This window comes from Engystomops pustulosus, chromosome 4, assembly GCF_040894005.1.
Source record: "Engystomops pustulosus chromosome 4, aEngPut4.maternal, whole genome shotgun sequence".
NCBI lineage: Eukaryota > Metazoa > Chordata > Amphibia > Anura > Leptodactylidae > Engystomops > Engystomops pustulosus.
The window spans coordinates 6839592-6857495 of record NC_092414.1 but is presented as its reverse complement, the minus strand read 5'-3'; positions in this window follow the sequence as shown (position 1 = coordinate 6857495).

Genomic DNA, 17904 nt, shown 5'->3' with positions numbered 1-17904 from the left:
GTATAGAATCTCCATCTAGTTTTATTTCATATTCGATGCTTAAATGGTTAACAGGAGTAACGGGGGCCGTTCTGAAGAGTTTGAGGGGTGCAGTTTAAAAATAAGGTACTTTATGGAGAGTTACTAATAAATAAAAAAAACTTTTAAAAAAAAATATGAACAGGCCTCTAAAATCTTAAATTTACGTGAAAATTTGGAAAATTGCTGAATGATTTGCCTCCTAATAAAATAACAAAAAAATAATAATATTTCAGTGTTTAACCTATTGGGGGGGGGGGGGGGGGTTAAACTAACTATGATGAGCAGAACATTTCGAAAAAAAATAATTTTTTTGAAATTTTCACCAAATTTCGACTTTTTTTTTTTGTAAACAAGTGCAAAACATTTGAACCAAAATATATCACTAAGGGGAAGGGGTACAACATTTACAGGAGCCATTGTCTGCTGCTGCTGTGACAGTTGGAAGCCGAGCCGTGATTGGTTGCTGTTCTGCCACAAGTCTTTAATATGAGCTCTGAGCTGTGATTGGCTACTACAGGCAATGAGTATAATACAGCTTACAATGCGTTCCCACGTTGCGTTTTGTTTGCATTAACGCATGCGTTATCCAACAGCTTGGAAGGAGATTTGCCCAAATACCTTGTTGTCAACATTGCGTTTACAAAAAGCAAGCGTCAACGCGATGTTGACGCATACGTTAAAGAATTAACACATGTATACGCTAACAAAACGTTAACACTTTCGCTAACATTGTATTAGCACACACCTTTTGTAAACTCAATGTTGACAGATGTAATTAGGCATTGTCTGCTGTGGCAATAAGCAACCAATCACAGAACAGCTTCTATTTTGCCACAGGTCATTAATATGAGCTCTGATTGGTTACTTAGGTTTGAGGTAAGATGGAAAGGGATAAAGATAGTCATGGACGGAGAGAGACAGGCGGGGAGAGCGCGGGGCGGAGAGAGACAGGCGGGGAGAGCGCGGGGCGGAGAGAGACAGGCGGGGAGAGCGCGGGGCGGAGAGAGACAGGCGGGGAGAGGGCGGGACGGAGAGAGACAGGCGGGGAGAGCGCGGGACGGAGAGAGAAGGAGAGAGACAGGCGGGGAGAGCGCGGGACGGAGAGAGACAGGCGGGGAGAGCGGGGGACGGAGAGAGAAGGAGAGAGACAGGCGGGGAGAGCGCGGGACGGAGAGAGCCAGGCGGGGAGAGCGGGGGACGGAGAGAGAAGGAGAGAGCCAGGCGGGGAGAGCGCGGGACGGAGAGAGAAGGAGAGAGCCAGGCGGGGAGAGCGCGGGACAGAGAGAGAAGGAGAGAGCCAGGCGGGGAGAGCGCGGGACAGAGAGAGCCAGGCGGGGAGAGCGCGGGACAGAGAGAGCCGGGCGGGGAGAGCGCGGGACAGAGAGAGCCGGGCGGGGAGAGCGCGGGACAGAGAGAGCCGGGCGGGGAGAGCGCGGGACAGAGAGAGCCGGGCGGGGAGAGCGCGGGACAGAGAGAGCCAGGCGGGGAGAGCGCGGGACAGAGAGAGCCAGGCGGGGAGAGCGCGGGACATAGAGAGCCAGGCGGGGAGAGCGCGGGACAGAGAGAGCCAGGCGGGGAGAGCGCGGGACATAGAGAGCCAGGCGGGGAGAGCGCGGGACAGAGAGAGCCAGGCGGGGAGAGCGCGGGACAGAGAGAGCCAGGCGGGGAGAGCGCGGGACAGAGAGAGCCAGGCGGGGAGAGCGCGGGACAGAGAGAGCCAGGCGGGGAGAGCGCGGGACAGAGAGAGCCAGGCGGGGAGAGCGCGGGACAGAGAGAGCCAGGCGGGGAGAGCGCGGGACGGAGAGAGCCAGGCGGGGAGAGCGCGGGACGGAGAGAGCCAGGCGGGGAGAGCGCGGGACGGAGAGAGCCAGGCGGGGAGAGCGCGGGACGGAGAGAGCCAGGCGGGGAGAGCGCGGGACGGAGAGAGCCAGGCGGGGAGAGCGCGGGACGGAGAGAGCCAGGCGGGGAGAGCGCGGGACGGAGAGAGCCAGGCGGGGAGAGCGCGGGACGGAGAGAGCCAGGCGGGGAGAGCGCGGGACGGAGAGAGCCAGGCGGGGAGAGCGCGGGACGGAGAGAGCCAGGCGGGGAGAGCGCGGGACGGAGAGAGAAGGAGAGAGACAGGCGGGGAGAGCGCGGGACGGAGAGAGAAGGAGAGAGACAGGCGGGGAGAGCGCGGGACGGAGAGAGACAGGCGGGGAGAGCGCGGGACGGAGAGAGACAGGCGGGGAGAGCGCGGGACGGAGAGAGAAGGAGAGAGACAGGCGGGGAGAGGGCGGGACAGAGAGAGACAGGCGGGGAGAGGGCGGGACAGAGAGAGACAGGCGGGGAGAGGGCGGGACAGAGAGAGACAGGCGGGGAGAGGGCGGGACAGAGAGAGACAGGCGGGGAGAGGGCGGGACAGAGAGAGACAGGAGAGAGACAGGCGGGGAGAGGGCGGGACAGAGAGAGACAGGAGAGCAGCGCCGGGAGCTACAGCTAGAATACTAATAGTAACGTACAGTCATGGGGGGGAGGGGGCGCCACAGTACTTGTTTTTAGGGGAGGCCTTATACAGCCCATCAATCACTAGAGAGCAGCGGCGTCATCACTGAAAATACAGCCTATCAATCACTAGAGAGCAGCGGTGTCATCACTGAGAATACAGCCTATCCATCACTAGAGAGCAGCGGTGCCATCACTGAGGATACAGCCCATCAATCACTAGAGAGCAGCGGTGTCATCACTGAAAATACAGCCTATCAATCACTAGAGAGCAGCGGCGTCATCACTGAGAATACAGCCTATCCATCACTAGAGAGCAGCGGCGCCATCACTGAGAATACAGCCTATCCATCACTAGAGAGCAGCGGTGTCATCACTGAGAATACAGCCTATCCATCACTAGAGAGCAGCGGTGCCATCGCTGAGAATACAGCCTATCCATCACTAGAGAGCAGCGGTGCCATCGCTGAGAATACAGCCTATCCATCACTAGAGAGCAGCGGTGCCATCACTGAGAATACAGCCTATCCATCACTAGAGAGCAGCCAGTTTATTCCCTATTCTATAGTTGGGTGCAGTGCCGCTCTCTGCCAGGGAGGGGCAGCACAGCTCTATGTTATGGGCTGCTGTGTGCAGGTAATTGCTGTCCCTCATGCAGGAAGCGCCCGGCCCTGAATATATAATTAAACTGCGGCACTTTGTATTCTTTATAACAGAAGACGCTTGTCAGGGGTCGGACACGGTGGCAGCGCCCCCCTCACCTACCACCCGGCACCACCTATACTATCCATTATTTACACTGATACATTGTAACAAACTTTCTGGAAAGGAGAGAAATTTGTGGTTATAGAGAATACAATTGTAACAACCCCCCAGCTGTGAGAAGTATAGGGCTGCAGCACCCGCTGCCCGCTCCGTGTAATGGATCCCAGCTGCGCCATAACCCCGCTCGGCTCTGCTGTGATTATATAGGAGAGGGGAGACGGATATATAGAAGCATCTTATCTCCAGATCCCCCCCCACGCTCCCCCCGGGGTAACTACAGGATCCTAAAGCCACAATTACACCCAGACATTTCCTTCCTATCCCACAGATGTCTGCAAAATTATACACAGCTCTTCTCCCAGAAATTACAGGTCATCTGTTCCTGGAAAAGCTGGGTGACAACCAATATGGATGCCAGTAGAGCAGCCACGTGGGTGGTCATCCAGCGCCAGGATCCAGCACCAGGGCCAGGACCAGGACCGCCATGACCAGGGCCAGGACCAGGACCGCCAGGGCCAGGACCAGGGCCAGGACCAGGACCAGGGCCAGGACCAGGACCAGGGCCAGGACCAGGACCGCCATGACCAGGGCCAGGACCAGGACCGCCATGACCAGGGCCAGGACCAGGACCGCCATGACCAGGGCCAGGACCAGGACCGCCAGGACCAGGACCAGGACCGCCAGGACCAGGACCGCCAGGACCAGGACCGCCAGGACCAGGACCGCCAGGACCAGGGCCAGGACCAGGACCGCCAGGACCAGGGCCAGGACCGCCAGGACCAGGGCCAGGACCAGGACCGCCAGGACCAGGGCCAGGACCGGCAGGACCAGGACCAGGACCGCCAGGACCAGGACCGCCAGGACCAGGATCGCCAGGACCAGGATCGCCAGGACCAGGACCAGGGCCAGGACCAGGATCGCCAGGACCAGGACCAGGGCCAGGACCAGGATCGCCAGGACCAGGACCAGGGCCAGGACCAGGATCGCCAGGACCGCCAGGACCAGGACCGCCAGGACCAGGGCTGCCAGGACCAGGGCTGCCAGGACCAGGGCTGCCAGGACCAGGGCTGCCAGGACCGCCAGGACCAGGACCGCCAGGACCAGGGCTGCCAGGACCAGGGCTGCCAGGACCAGGGCTGCCAGGACCAGGGCTGCCAGGACCAGGGCTGCCAGGACTCATCAGAATCCTAATAAATGGACCCACAAATATTTGATAAATTATAGCAATTTTTACAATTCTATTTCTAATATAAGGATTGAGGCAAAGGGGAACCAGCACCATCAACCACAGCACATTACAGCACAGCACACCTCCCCAAATATACACATAGCACAATACTGCAATATATACCGCCCCAGCAACCAAATACTGGAGACCCCCAGAACATAAAAATACTCATACTACAGACCCCCAGAGCAGATAATACAGGAGACCCCCAGAGCAAAATCAATCAATCCTCTCCTTTCATGGTTCTTCTTTTTCGTCATGCACCACACTGCTTCTGCTTCCTAAAATCCACACCGCTGCTCTCTAGTGAGGGATAGGCTGTATTCTCAGTGATGTCCCCGCTGCTCTCTAGTGATGGATAGGCTGTATTCTCAGTGATGTCCCCGCTGCTCTCTAGTGATGGATAGGCTGTATTCTCAGTGATGGCACCGCTGCTCTCTAGTGAGGGATAGGCTGTATTCTCAGTGATGGCACCGCTGCTCTCTAGTGATGGATAGGCTGTATTCTCAGTGATGGCACCGCTGCTCTCTAGTGATGGATAGGCTGTATTCTCAGTGATGGCGCCGCTGCTCTCTAGTGATGGATAGGCTGTATTCTCAGTGATGGCACCGCTGCTCTCTAGTGATGGATAGGTTGTATTCTCAGTGATGGCACCGCTGCTCTCTAGTGATGGATAGGCTGTATTCTCAGTGATGGCACCGCTGCTCTCTAGTGATGGATAGGCTGTACTCTCAGTGATGGCACCGCTGCTCTCTAGCGATGGATAGGCTGTATTCTCAGTGATGGCTCCGCTGCTCTCTAGTGATGGATAGGCTGTATTCTCAGTGATGGCACCGCTGCTCTCTAGTGATGGATAGGCTGTATTCTCAGTGATGGCACCGCTGCTCTCTAGTAATGGATAGGCTGTAGTCTCAGTGATGGCACCGCTGCTCTCTAGTGATGGATAGGCTGTAGTCTCAGTGATGGCACCGCTGTTCTCTAGTGAGGGATAGGCAGTATTCTCAGTGATGGCACCGCTGCTCTCTAGTGATGGATAGGCTGTATTCTCAGTGATGGCACCGCTGCTCTCTAGTGATGGATAGGCTGTATTCTCAGTGATGGCGCCGCTGCTCTCTAGTGATGGACAGGCTGTATTCTCAGTGATGGCGCCGCTGCTCTCTAGTGAGGGATAGGCTGTATTCTCAGTGATGGCGCCGCTGCTCTCTAGTGAGGGATAGGCTGTATTCTCAGTGATGGCACCGCTGCTCTCTAGTGATGGATCGGCTGTATTCTCAGTGATGGCACCGCTGCTCTCTAGTGAGGGATAGGCTGTATTCTCAGTGATGGCACCGCTGCTCTCTAGTGATGGATAGGCTGTATTCTCAGTGATGGCACCGCTGCTCTCTAGCGATGGATAGGCTGTATTCTCAGTGATGACACCGCTGCTCTCTAGCGATGGATAGGCTGTATTCTCAGTGATGGCACCGCTGCTCTCTAGCGATGGATAGGCTGTATTCTCAGTGATGACACCGCTGCTCTCTAGCGATGGATAGGCTGTATTCTCAGTAATGGCACCGCTGCTCTCTAGTGATGGATAGGCTGTATTCTCAGTGATGGCACCGCTGCTCTCTAGTGATGGACAGGCTGTATTCTCAGTGATGGCACCGCTGCTCTCTAGTGATGGATAGGCTGTATTCTCAGTGATGGCACCGCTGCTCTCTAGTGATGGATAGGCTGTATTCTCAGTGATGGCACCGCTGCTCTCTAGTGATGGATAGGCTGTATTCTCAGTGATGGCACCGCTGCTCTCTAGTGATGGACAGGCTGTATTCTCAGTGATGGCACCGCTGCTCTCTAGTGATGGATAGGCTGTATTCTCAGTGATGGCGCCGCTGCTCTCTAGTGATGGATAGGCTGTATTCTCAGTGATGTCACCGCTGCTCTCTAGTGATGGATAGGCTGTATTCTCAGTGATGACACCGCTGCTCTCTAGTGATGGATAGGCTGTATTCTCAGTGATGGCACCGCTGCTCTCTAGTGATGGATAGGCTGTATTCTCAGTGATGGCACCGCTGCTCTCTAGTGATGGATAGGCTGTATTCTCAGTGATGGCCCCGCTGCTCTCTAGTGATGGATAGGCTGTATTCTCAGTGATGGCACCGCTGCTCTCTAGTGATGGATAGGCTGTATTCTCAGTGATGGCACCGCTGCTCTCTAGTGATGGATAGGCTGTATTCTCAGTGATGGCGCCGCTGCTCTCTAGTGATGGACAGGCTGTATTCTCAGTGATGGCGCCGCTGCTCTCTAGTGAGGGATAGGCTGTATTCTCAGTGATGGCGCCGCTGCTCTCTAGTGAGGGATAGGCTGTATTCTCAGTGATGGCACCGCTGCTCTCTAGCGATGGATAGGCTGTATTCTCAGTGATGACACCGCTGCTCTCTAGCGATGGATAGGCTGTATTCTCAGTAATGGCACCGCTGCTCTCTAGTGATGGATAGGCTGTATTCTCAGTGATGGCATCGCTGCTCTCTAGTGATGGATAGGCTGTATTCTCAGTGATGGCACCGCTGCTCTCTAGTGAGGGATAGGCTGTATTCTCAGTGATGGCGCTGCTGCTCTCTAGTGATGGATAGGCTGTATTCTCAGTGATGGCACCGCTGCTCTCTAGTGATGGATAGGCTGTATTCTCAGTGATGGCACCGCTGCTCTCTAGTGATGGATAGGTTGTATATTGCTCTTGCCGGCTCCATTGTTTATGCCTTTGTATTACTTTCTGATTTGGGAATAAAATACAATCCAGAGCAATAATGTACAATAACCAGGAATCTGAGTGCCCGTCCCCCTCCCCCTGAGCTGGGGAATGGATCAGACCTGAATGAGGTGAGAAGGCAGCACAGCTCCCAAATCTGGAATTTGGTTTGGATTACAGGAAGTGAAGCAGGGGTGGCCGTACCAGAGAGTCCCTGAAAAGGACCATTTTACTGCAATATAAATATTTTATGCTGTGGATTAACTAGTAAAATAATGTACAGCCTAAAAATAAGGAAAAGGATCATTTAGAGATCAGCGACACGTTACTACACAGACTGACACACAGGAGCAACACCCCAGCTGTACACAAGTATCCGAGCATAGAAAATGTAATACTGCCCCCTACGTACAAGAATATAACTACTATAATACTGTCCCCTATGTACAGGAATATAACTACTATAATACTGCCCCCTATGTACAAGAATATAACTGCTATAATACTGTCCCCTATGTACAGGGATATAACTACTATAATACTGCCCCCTATGTACAGGAATATAACTACTATAATACTGTCCCCTATGTACAGGAATATAACTACTATAATTCTGCCCCCTATGTACAAGAATATAACTACTATAATACTGCCCCCTATGTACAGGAATATAACTACTATAATACTGCCCCTATGTACAAGAATATAACTACTATAATACTGCCCCCTATGTACAAGAGTATAACTACTATAATACTGCCCCCTATGTACAAGAATATAACTACTATAATACTGCCCCCTATGTACAGGAATATAACTACTATAATACTGCCCCCTATGTACAAGAATATAACTGCTATAATACTGCCCCCTATGTACAGGAATATAACTACTATAATACTGCCCCCTATGTACAAGAATATAACTACTATAATACTGCTCCCTATGTACAGGAATATAACTACTATAATACTGCCCCCTATGTACAGGAATATAACTACTATAATACTGCCCCCTATGTACAAGAATATAACTACTATAATACTGCCCCCTATGTACAGGAATATAACTACTATAATACTGCCCCCTATGTACAGGAATATAACTACTATAATACTGCCCCCTATGTACAGGAATATAACTACTATAATACTGCCCCCTATGTACAAGAATATAACTACTATAATACTGCCCCCTATGTACAGGAATATAACTACTATAATACTGCCCCCTATGTACAGGAATATAACTACTATAATACTGCCCCCTATGTACAGGAATATAACTACTATAATACTGCCCCCTATGTACAAGAATATAACTACTATAATACTGCCCCCTATGTACAGGAATATAACTACTATAATACTGCCTCCTATGTACAGGAATATAACTACTATAATACTGCCCCCTATGTACAGGAATATAACTACTATAATACTACCCCCTATGTACAAGAATATAACTACTATAATACTGCCCCCTATGTACAGGAATATAACTACTATAATACTGCCCCCTATGTACAGGAATATAACTACTATAATACTGCCCCCTATGTACAAGAATATAACTACTATAATACTGCCTCCTATGCACAGGAATATAACTACTATAATACTGCCCCCTATGTACAGGAATATAACTACTATAATACTGCTCCCTATGTACAAGAATATAACTACTATAATACTGCCCCCTATGTACAAGAATATAACTACTATAATACTGTCCCCTATGTACAGGGATATAACTACTATAATACTGCCCCCTATGTACAGGAATATAACTACTATAATACTGCCCCTATGTACAGGAATATAACTACTATAATACTGCCCCCTATGTACAAGAATATAACTACTATAATACTGCCCCCTATGTACAGGAATATAACTACTATAATACTGCCCCCTATGTACAGGAATATAACTACTATAATACTGCCCCCTATGTACAGGAATATACCTACTATAATACTGCCCCCCTATGTACAGGAATATAACTACTATAATACTGCTCCCTATGTACAGGAATATAACTACTATAATACTGCCCCCTATGTACAGGAATATACCTACTATAATACTGCCCCCCTATGTACAGGAATATAACTACTATAATACTGTCCCCTATGTACAGGAATATAACTACTATAATACTGCTCCCTATGTACAAGAATATAACTACTATAATACTGCCCCCTATGTACAAGAATATAACTACTATAATACTGTCCCCTATGTACAGGAATATAACTACTATAATACTGCCCCCTATGTACAGGAATATAACTACTATAATACTGCCCCTATGTACAGGAATATAACTACTATAATACTGCTCCCTATGTACAAGAATATAACTACTATAATACTGCCCCCTATGTACAGGAATATAACTACTATAATACTGCCCCCTATGTACAGGAATATAACTACTATAATACTGCCCCCTATGTACAGGAATATACCTACTATAATACTGCCCCCCTATGTACAGGAATATAACTACTATAATACTGCTCCCTATGTACAGGAATATAACTACTATAATACTGCCCCCTATGTACAGGAATATACCTACTATAATACTGCCCCCCTATGTACAGGAATATAACTACTATAATACTGCCCCCTATGTACAGGAATATAACTACTATAATACTGCCCCCTATGTACAGGAATATAACTACTATAATACTGCCCCCTATGTACAGGAATATAACTGCTATAATACTGCCCCCTATGTACAGGAATATAACTACTATAATACTGCCCCCTATGTACAAGAATATAACTACTATAATACTGCCCCCTATGTACAAGAATATAACTACTATAATACTGCCCCCTATGTACAGGTATATAACTACTATAATACTACCCCTATGTACAAGAATATAACTACTATAATACTGCCCCCTATGTACAGGAATATAACTACTATAATACTGCCCCCTATGTACAAGAATATAACTACTATAATACTGCCCCCTGTGTACAGGTATATAACTACTATAATACTGCCCCCTATGTACAGGAATATAACTACTATAATACTGCCCCCTATGTACAGGAATATAACTACTATAATACTGTCCCCTATGTACAGGAATATAACTACTATAATACTGCCCCCTATGTACAGGAATATAACTACTATAATACTGCCCCCTGTGTACAGGAATATAACTACTATAATACTGCCCCCTATGTACAGGAATATAACTACTATAATACTGCCCCCTATGTACAAGAATATAACTACTATAATACTGCCCCCTATGTACAGGAATATAACTTCTATAATACTGCCCCCTATGTACAAGAATATAACTACTATAATACTGCCCCCTATGTACAGGAATATAACTACTATAATACTGCTCCCTATGTACAGGAATATAACTACTATAATACTGCCCCCTATGTACAAGAATATAACTACTATAATACTGCCCCCTATGTACAGGAATATAACTACTATAATACTGCCCCCTATGTACAGGAATATAACTACTATAATACTGCCCCCTATGTACAGGAATATAACTACTATAATACTGCCCCCTATGTACAGGGATATAACTACTATAATACTGCCCCCTATGTACAGGAATATAACTACTATAATACTGCCCCCTATGTACAGGGATATAACTACTATAATACTGCCCCCTATGTACAGGACTATAACTACTATAATACTGCCCCCTATGTACAGGAATATAACTACTATAATACTGCCACCTATGTACAAGAATATAACTACTATAATACTGCTCCCTATGTACAGGAATATAACTACTATAATACTGCCCCCTATGTACAGGAATATAACTACTATAATACTGCCCCCTATGTACAGGAATATAACTACTATAATACTGCCCCCTATGTACAGGGATATAACTACTATAATACTGCCCCCTATGTACAGGAATATAACTACTATAATACTGCTCCCTATGTACAGGAATATAACTACTATAATACTGCCCCCTATGTACAGGAATATAACTACTATAATACTGCCCCCTATGTACAGGAATATAACTACTATAATACTGCCCCCTATGTACAAGAATATAACTACTATAATACTGCCCCCTATGTACAAGAATATAACTGCTATAATACTGCCCCCTATGTACAGGAATATAACTACTATAATACTGCCCCCTATGTACAGGAATATAACTACTATAATACTGCCCCCTATGTACAGGAATATAACTACTATAATACTGCCCCCTATGTACAGGGATATAACTACTATAATACTGCCCCCTATGTACAGGAATATAACTACTATAATACTGCCCCCTATGTACAGGAATATAACTACTATAATACTGCCCCCTATGTACAGGAATATAACTACTATAATACTGCCCCCTATGTACAGGGATATAACTACTTTTATACGCCTCAGTATCACACATTACAGGCTTAGGGTCCGGGTGATGGTTCTGTAATGTAAACCTATATGACCATCCGGCACCTCTGGCATCCTCCTAGTGCACTGCAGGGGTTAATAGGAAAGATGGCAGCGCCCGCCCCTCCTCCTGCGCCCAGCGCCAAGTGTAAGACACAATCCAGCACCAACACCAGAACACATTGTATAATGTACAGCAAAAGCCCAGATACCTGTAACCCTTCACTCACTGCAGTATACAGGAGAAGTAGTACTGTGCACTGTATATATACAGGAGAAGTAGTACTGTGCACTGTATATATACAGGAGAAGTAGTACTGTGCACTGTATATATACAGGAGAAGTAGTACTGTGCACTGTATATATACAGGAGAAGTAGTACTGTGCACTGTATATATATACAGGAGAAGTAGTACTGTGGACTGTATATATATACAGGAGAAGTAGTACTGTGCACTGTATATATACAGGAGAAGTAGTACTGTGCACTGTATATATATACAGGAGAAGTAGTACTGTGCACTGTATATATATACAGGAGAAGTAGTACTGTGCACTGTATATATATACAGGAGAAGTAGTACTGTGCACTGTATATATATACAGGAGAAGTAGTACTGTGCACTGTATATATATATACAGGAGAAGTAGTACTGTGCACTGTATATATATACAGGAGAAGTAGTACTGCGCAGTGTATATATACAGGAGAAGTAGTACTGTGCACTGCCCATATATACAGGAGAAGTAGTACTGTGCACTGTATATATATATACAGGAGAAGTAGTACTGTGCACTGTATATATATACAGGAGAAGTAGTACTGTGCACTGTATGTATATACAGGAGAAGTAGTACTGTGCACTGTATATATATACAGGAGAAGTAGTACTGTGCACTGTATGTATATACAGGAGAAGTAGTACTGTGCACTGTATATATATACAGGAGAAGTAGTACTGTGCACTGTATATATACAGGAGAAGTAGTACTGTGCACTGTATATATACAGGAGAAGTAGTACTGTGCACTGTATATATACAGGAGAAGTAGTACTGTGCACTGTATATATATACAGGAGAAGTAGTACTGTGCACTGTATATATATACAGGAGAAGTAGTACTGTGCACTGTATATATATACAGGAGAAGTAGTACTGTGCACTGTATATATACAGGAGAAGTAGTACTGTGCACTGTATATATATACAGGAGAAGTAGTACTGTGCACTGTATATATATACAGGAGAAGTAGTACTGTGCACTGTATATATATACAGGAGAAGTAGTACTGTGCACCGTATATATACAGGAGAAGTAGTACTGTGCACTGTATATATATACAGGAGAAGTAGTACTGTGCACTGTATATATATACAGGAGAAGTAGTACTGTGCACTGTATATATACAGGAGAAGTAGTACTGTGCACTGTATATATATACAGGAGAAGTAGTACTGTGCACTGTATATATACAGGAGTAGTAGTACTGTGCACTGTATATATACAAGAGAAGTAGTACTGTGCACTGTGTATATATACAGGAGAAGTAGTACTGTGCACTGTATATATATACAGGAGAAGTAGTACTGTGCACTGTATATATACAGGAGAAGTAGTACTGTGCACTGTATATATATACAGGAGAAGTAGTACTGTGCACTGTATATACAGGAGAAGTAGTACTGTGCACTGTATATATATACAGGAGAAGTAGTACTGTGCACTGTATATATACAGGAGTAGTACTGTGCACTGTATATATATACAGGAGAAGTAGTACTGTGCACTGTATATACAGGAGAAGTAGTACTGTGCACTGTATATATATACAGGAGAAGTAGTACTGTGCACTGTATATACAGGAGAAGTAGTACTGTGCACTGTATATATATACAGGAGAAGTAGTACTGTGCACTGTATATATACAGGAGTAGTACTGTGCACTGTATATATATAGGAGAAGTAGTACTGTGCACTGTATATATACAGGAGAAGTAGTACTGTGCACTGTGTATATATACAGGAGAAGTAGTACTGTGCACTGTATATATATACAGGAGAAGTAGTACTGTGCACTGTATATATATACAGGAGAAGTAGTACTGTGCACTGTATATACAGGAGAAGTAGTACTGTGCACTGTATATATATACAGGAGAAGTAGTACTGTGCACTGTATATACAGGAGAAGTAGTACTGTGCACTGTATATATACAGGAGAAGTAGTACTGTGCACTGTATATATACAGGAGAAGTAGTACTGTGCACTGTATATATACAGGAGAAGTAGTACTGTGCACTGTATATATACAGGAGAAGTAGTACTGTGCACTGTATATACACAGGAGAAGTAGTACTGTGCACTGTATATATATATACAGGAGAAGTAGTACTGTGCACTGTATATATACAGGAGAAGTAGTACTGTGCACTGTATATATATACAGGAGAAGTAGTACTGTGCACTGTATATATACAGGAGAAGTAGTACTGTGCACTGTATATATATACAGGAGAAGTAGTACTGTGCACTGTATATATACAGGAGTAGTACTGTGCACTGTATATATATAGGAGAAGTAGTACTGTGCACTGTATATATACAGGAGTAGTACTGTGCACTGTATATATATACAGGAGAAGTAGTACTGTGCACTGTATATACAGGAGAAGTAGTACTGTGCACTGTATATATATACAGGAGAAGTAGTACTGTGCACTGTATATACAGGAGAAGTAGTACTGTGCACTGTATATATATACAGGAGAAGTAGTACTGTGCACTGTATATATACAGGAGTAGTACTGTGCACTGTATATATATAGGAGAAGTAGTACTGTGCACTGTATATATACAGGAGAAGTAGTACTGTGCACTGTGTATATATACAGGAGAAGTAGTACTGTGCACTGTATATATATACAGGAGAAGTAGTACTGTGCACTGTATATATATACAGGAGAAGTAGTACTGTGCACTGTATATACAGGAGAAGTAGTACTGTGCACTGTATATATATACAGGAGAAGTAGTACTGTGCACTGTATATACAGGAGAAGTAGTACTGTGCACTGTATATATACAGGAGAAGTAGTACTGTGCACTGTATATATACAGGAGAAGTAGTACTGTGCACTGTATATATACAGGAGAAGTAGTACTGTGCACTGTATATATACAGGAGAAGTAGTACTGTGCACTGTATATACACAGGAGAAGTAGTACTGTGCACTGTATATATATATACAGGAGAAGTAGTACTGTGCACTGTATATATACAGGAGAAGTAGTACTGTGCACTGTATATATATACAGGAGAAGTAGTACTGTGCACTGTATATATACAGGAGAAGTAGTACTGTGCACTGTATATATATACAGGAGAAGTAGTACTGTGCACTGTATATATACAGGAGTAGTACTGTGCACTGTATATATATAGGAGAAGTAGTACTGTGCACTGTATATATACAGGAGAAGTAGTACTGTGCACTGTGTATATATACAGGAGAAGTAGTACTGTGCACTGTATATATATACAGGAGAAGTAGTACTGTGCACTGTATATATACAGGAGAAGTAGTACTGTGCTCCCTATATACACAGTACAGTAGGGGCTGCGGTGTCGGTACAGTGTGTCAGGTGGGATGAGGTTCTGGTATGTGGAGAGCAGTATTATGTCCTCCGGAGCAGACATCTCTTCACCTGACACTCGGGTCTCTTCACATTCTTGTCTACACGTCTGGGGACGGTTTCGGGGGACACTTTCCCTGATCTTTCTTTCCATGAGATTTGTGTATTTAAAGGGAAACTCCACAATCTAAATCCTGACTGCAGACAGGATTTGAAGACCTTGATGTGAAGTGTCAGAGGTCATGGGGGGTCAAGTACAGTCCAGACTACTGAGAGAGCAGGACAGGAGCAGAGTACACTATCATACTCAGAATCAGCCCAAGGACACTACAGCTGTATCCTCACACTGCTGCGCTTTCTTCACTGCACTACTACTCTCTATTCCCTTTTGAGTGAACGCATGAGTATAGGGGGAGGGGCTTCGGAAAAGTTTAGTGCAGAAACCACAGAGCACAGCAGTGCAAGGACACACTCCCAGTACAATCCTGGAATATAACTACATATATCACAGTCCTGCTGCTACTAACAACATAGAAAGAGGTATGGTTACACATCTCTACAGAGACAATACATAACACTGGCTGCAGAGAGCACAGAGCACAGCAGTGTGAGGTCTGATTACACATCTCTCCAGGGACAATACATAACACTGGCTGCAGAGAGCACAGAGCACAGCAGTGTGAGGTCTGATTACACATCTCTCCAGGGACAATACATAACACTGGCTGCAGAGAGCACAGAGCACAGCAGTGTGAGGTCTGATTACACATCTCTCCAGGGACAATACATAACACTGGCTGCAGGGAGCACAGAACACAGCAGTGTGAGGTCTGATTACACATCTCTCCAGGGACAATACATAACACTGGCTGCAGAGAGCACAGAGCACAGCAGTGTGAGGTCTGATTACACATCTCTCCAGGGACAATACATAACACTGGCTGCAGAGAGCACAGAGCACAGCAGTGTGAGGTCTGATTACACATCTCTCCAGGGACAATACATAACACTGGCAGCACAGAGCACAGCAGTGTGAGGTCTGGTTACACATCTCTCCAGGGACAATACCGAACACTGTCTGAGAGTGCACAGAGCACAGCAGTGTGAGGTCTGATTACACACCTCTCCAGGGACAATACATAACACTGGCTGCAGAGAGCACAGAGCACAGCAGTGTGAGGTCTGATTACACATCTCTCCAGGGACAATACATAACACTGGCTGCAGAGAGCACAGAGCACAGCAGTGTGAGGTCTGATTACACATCTCTCCAGGGACAATACATAACACAGGCTGCAGAGAGCACAGAGCACAGCAGTGTGAGGTCTGATTACACATCTCTCCAGGGACAATACATAACACTGGCTGCAGAGAGCACAGAGCACAGCAGTGTGAGGTCTGATTACACACCTCTCCAGGGACAATACATAACACTGGCTGCAGAGAGCACAGAGCACAGCAGTGTGAGGTCTGATTACACATCTCTCCAGGGACAATACATAACACAGGCTGCAGAGAGCACAGAGCACAGCAGTGTGAGGTCTGATTACACATCTCTCCAGGGACAATACATAACACTGGCTGCAGAGAGCAAAGAGCACAGCAGTGTGAGGTCTGATTACACACCTCTCCAGGCACAATATATAACACTGGCTGCAGAGAGCACAGAGCACAGCAGTGTGAGGTCTGATTACACATCTCTCCAGGGACAATACATAACACTGGCTGCAGAGAGCACAGCAGTTTGAGGTCTGATTACACATCTCTCCAGGGAAAATACATAACACTGGCTGCAGAGAACACAGAGCACAGCAGTGTGAGGTCTGATTACACATCTCTCCAGGGGCAATACATAACACTGGCTGCAGAGAGCACAGAGCACAGCAGTGTGAGGTCTGATTACACATCTCTCCAGGGACAATACATAACACTGGCTGCAGAGAGCACAGAGCACAGCAGTGTGCGGTCTGATTACACACCTCTCCAGGCACAATATATAACACTGGCTGCAGAGAGCACAGAGCACAGCAGTTTGAGGTCTGATTACACATCTCTCCAGGGACAATACATAACACTGGCTGCAGAGAGCACAGAGCACAGCAGTGTGAGGTCTGATTACACATCTCTCCAGGGACAATACATAACAATGGCTGCAGAGAGCACAGAGCACAGCAGTGTGAGGTCTGATTACACATCTCTCCAGGGACAGTACATAACACTGGCTGCAGAGAGCACAGAGCACAGCAGTGTGAGGTCTGATTACACATCTCTCCAGGGAAAATACATAACACTGGCTGCAGAGAGCACAGAGCACAGCAGTGTGAGGTCTGATTACACATCTCTCCAGGGACAATACATAACATTGGCTGCAGAGAGCACAGCAGTGTGAGGTCTGATTACACATCTCTCCAGGGACAATACATAACACTGGCTGCAGAGAGCACAGAGCACAGCAGTGTGAGGTCTGATTACACATCTCTCCAGGGACAATACATAACATTGGCTGCAGAGAGCACAGCAGTGTGAGGTCTGGTTACACATCTCTCCAGGGACAATACATAACACTGGCTGCAGAGAGCACAGAGCACAGCAGTGTGAGGTCTG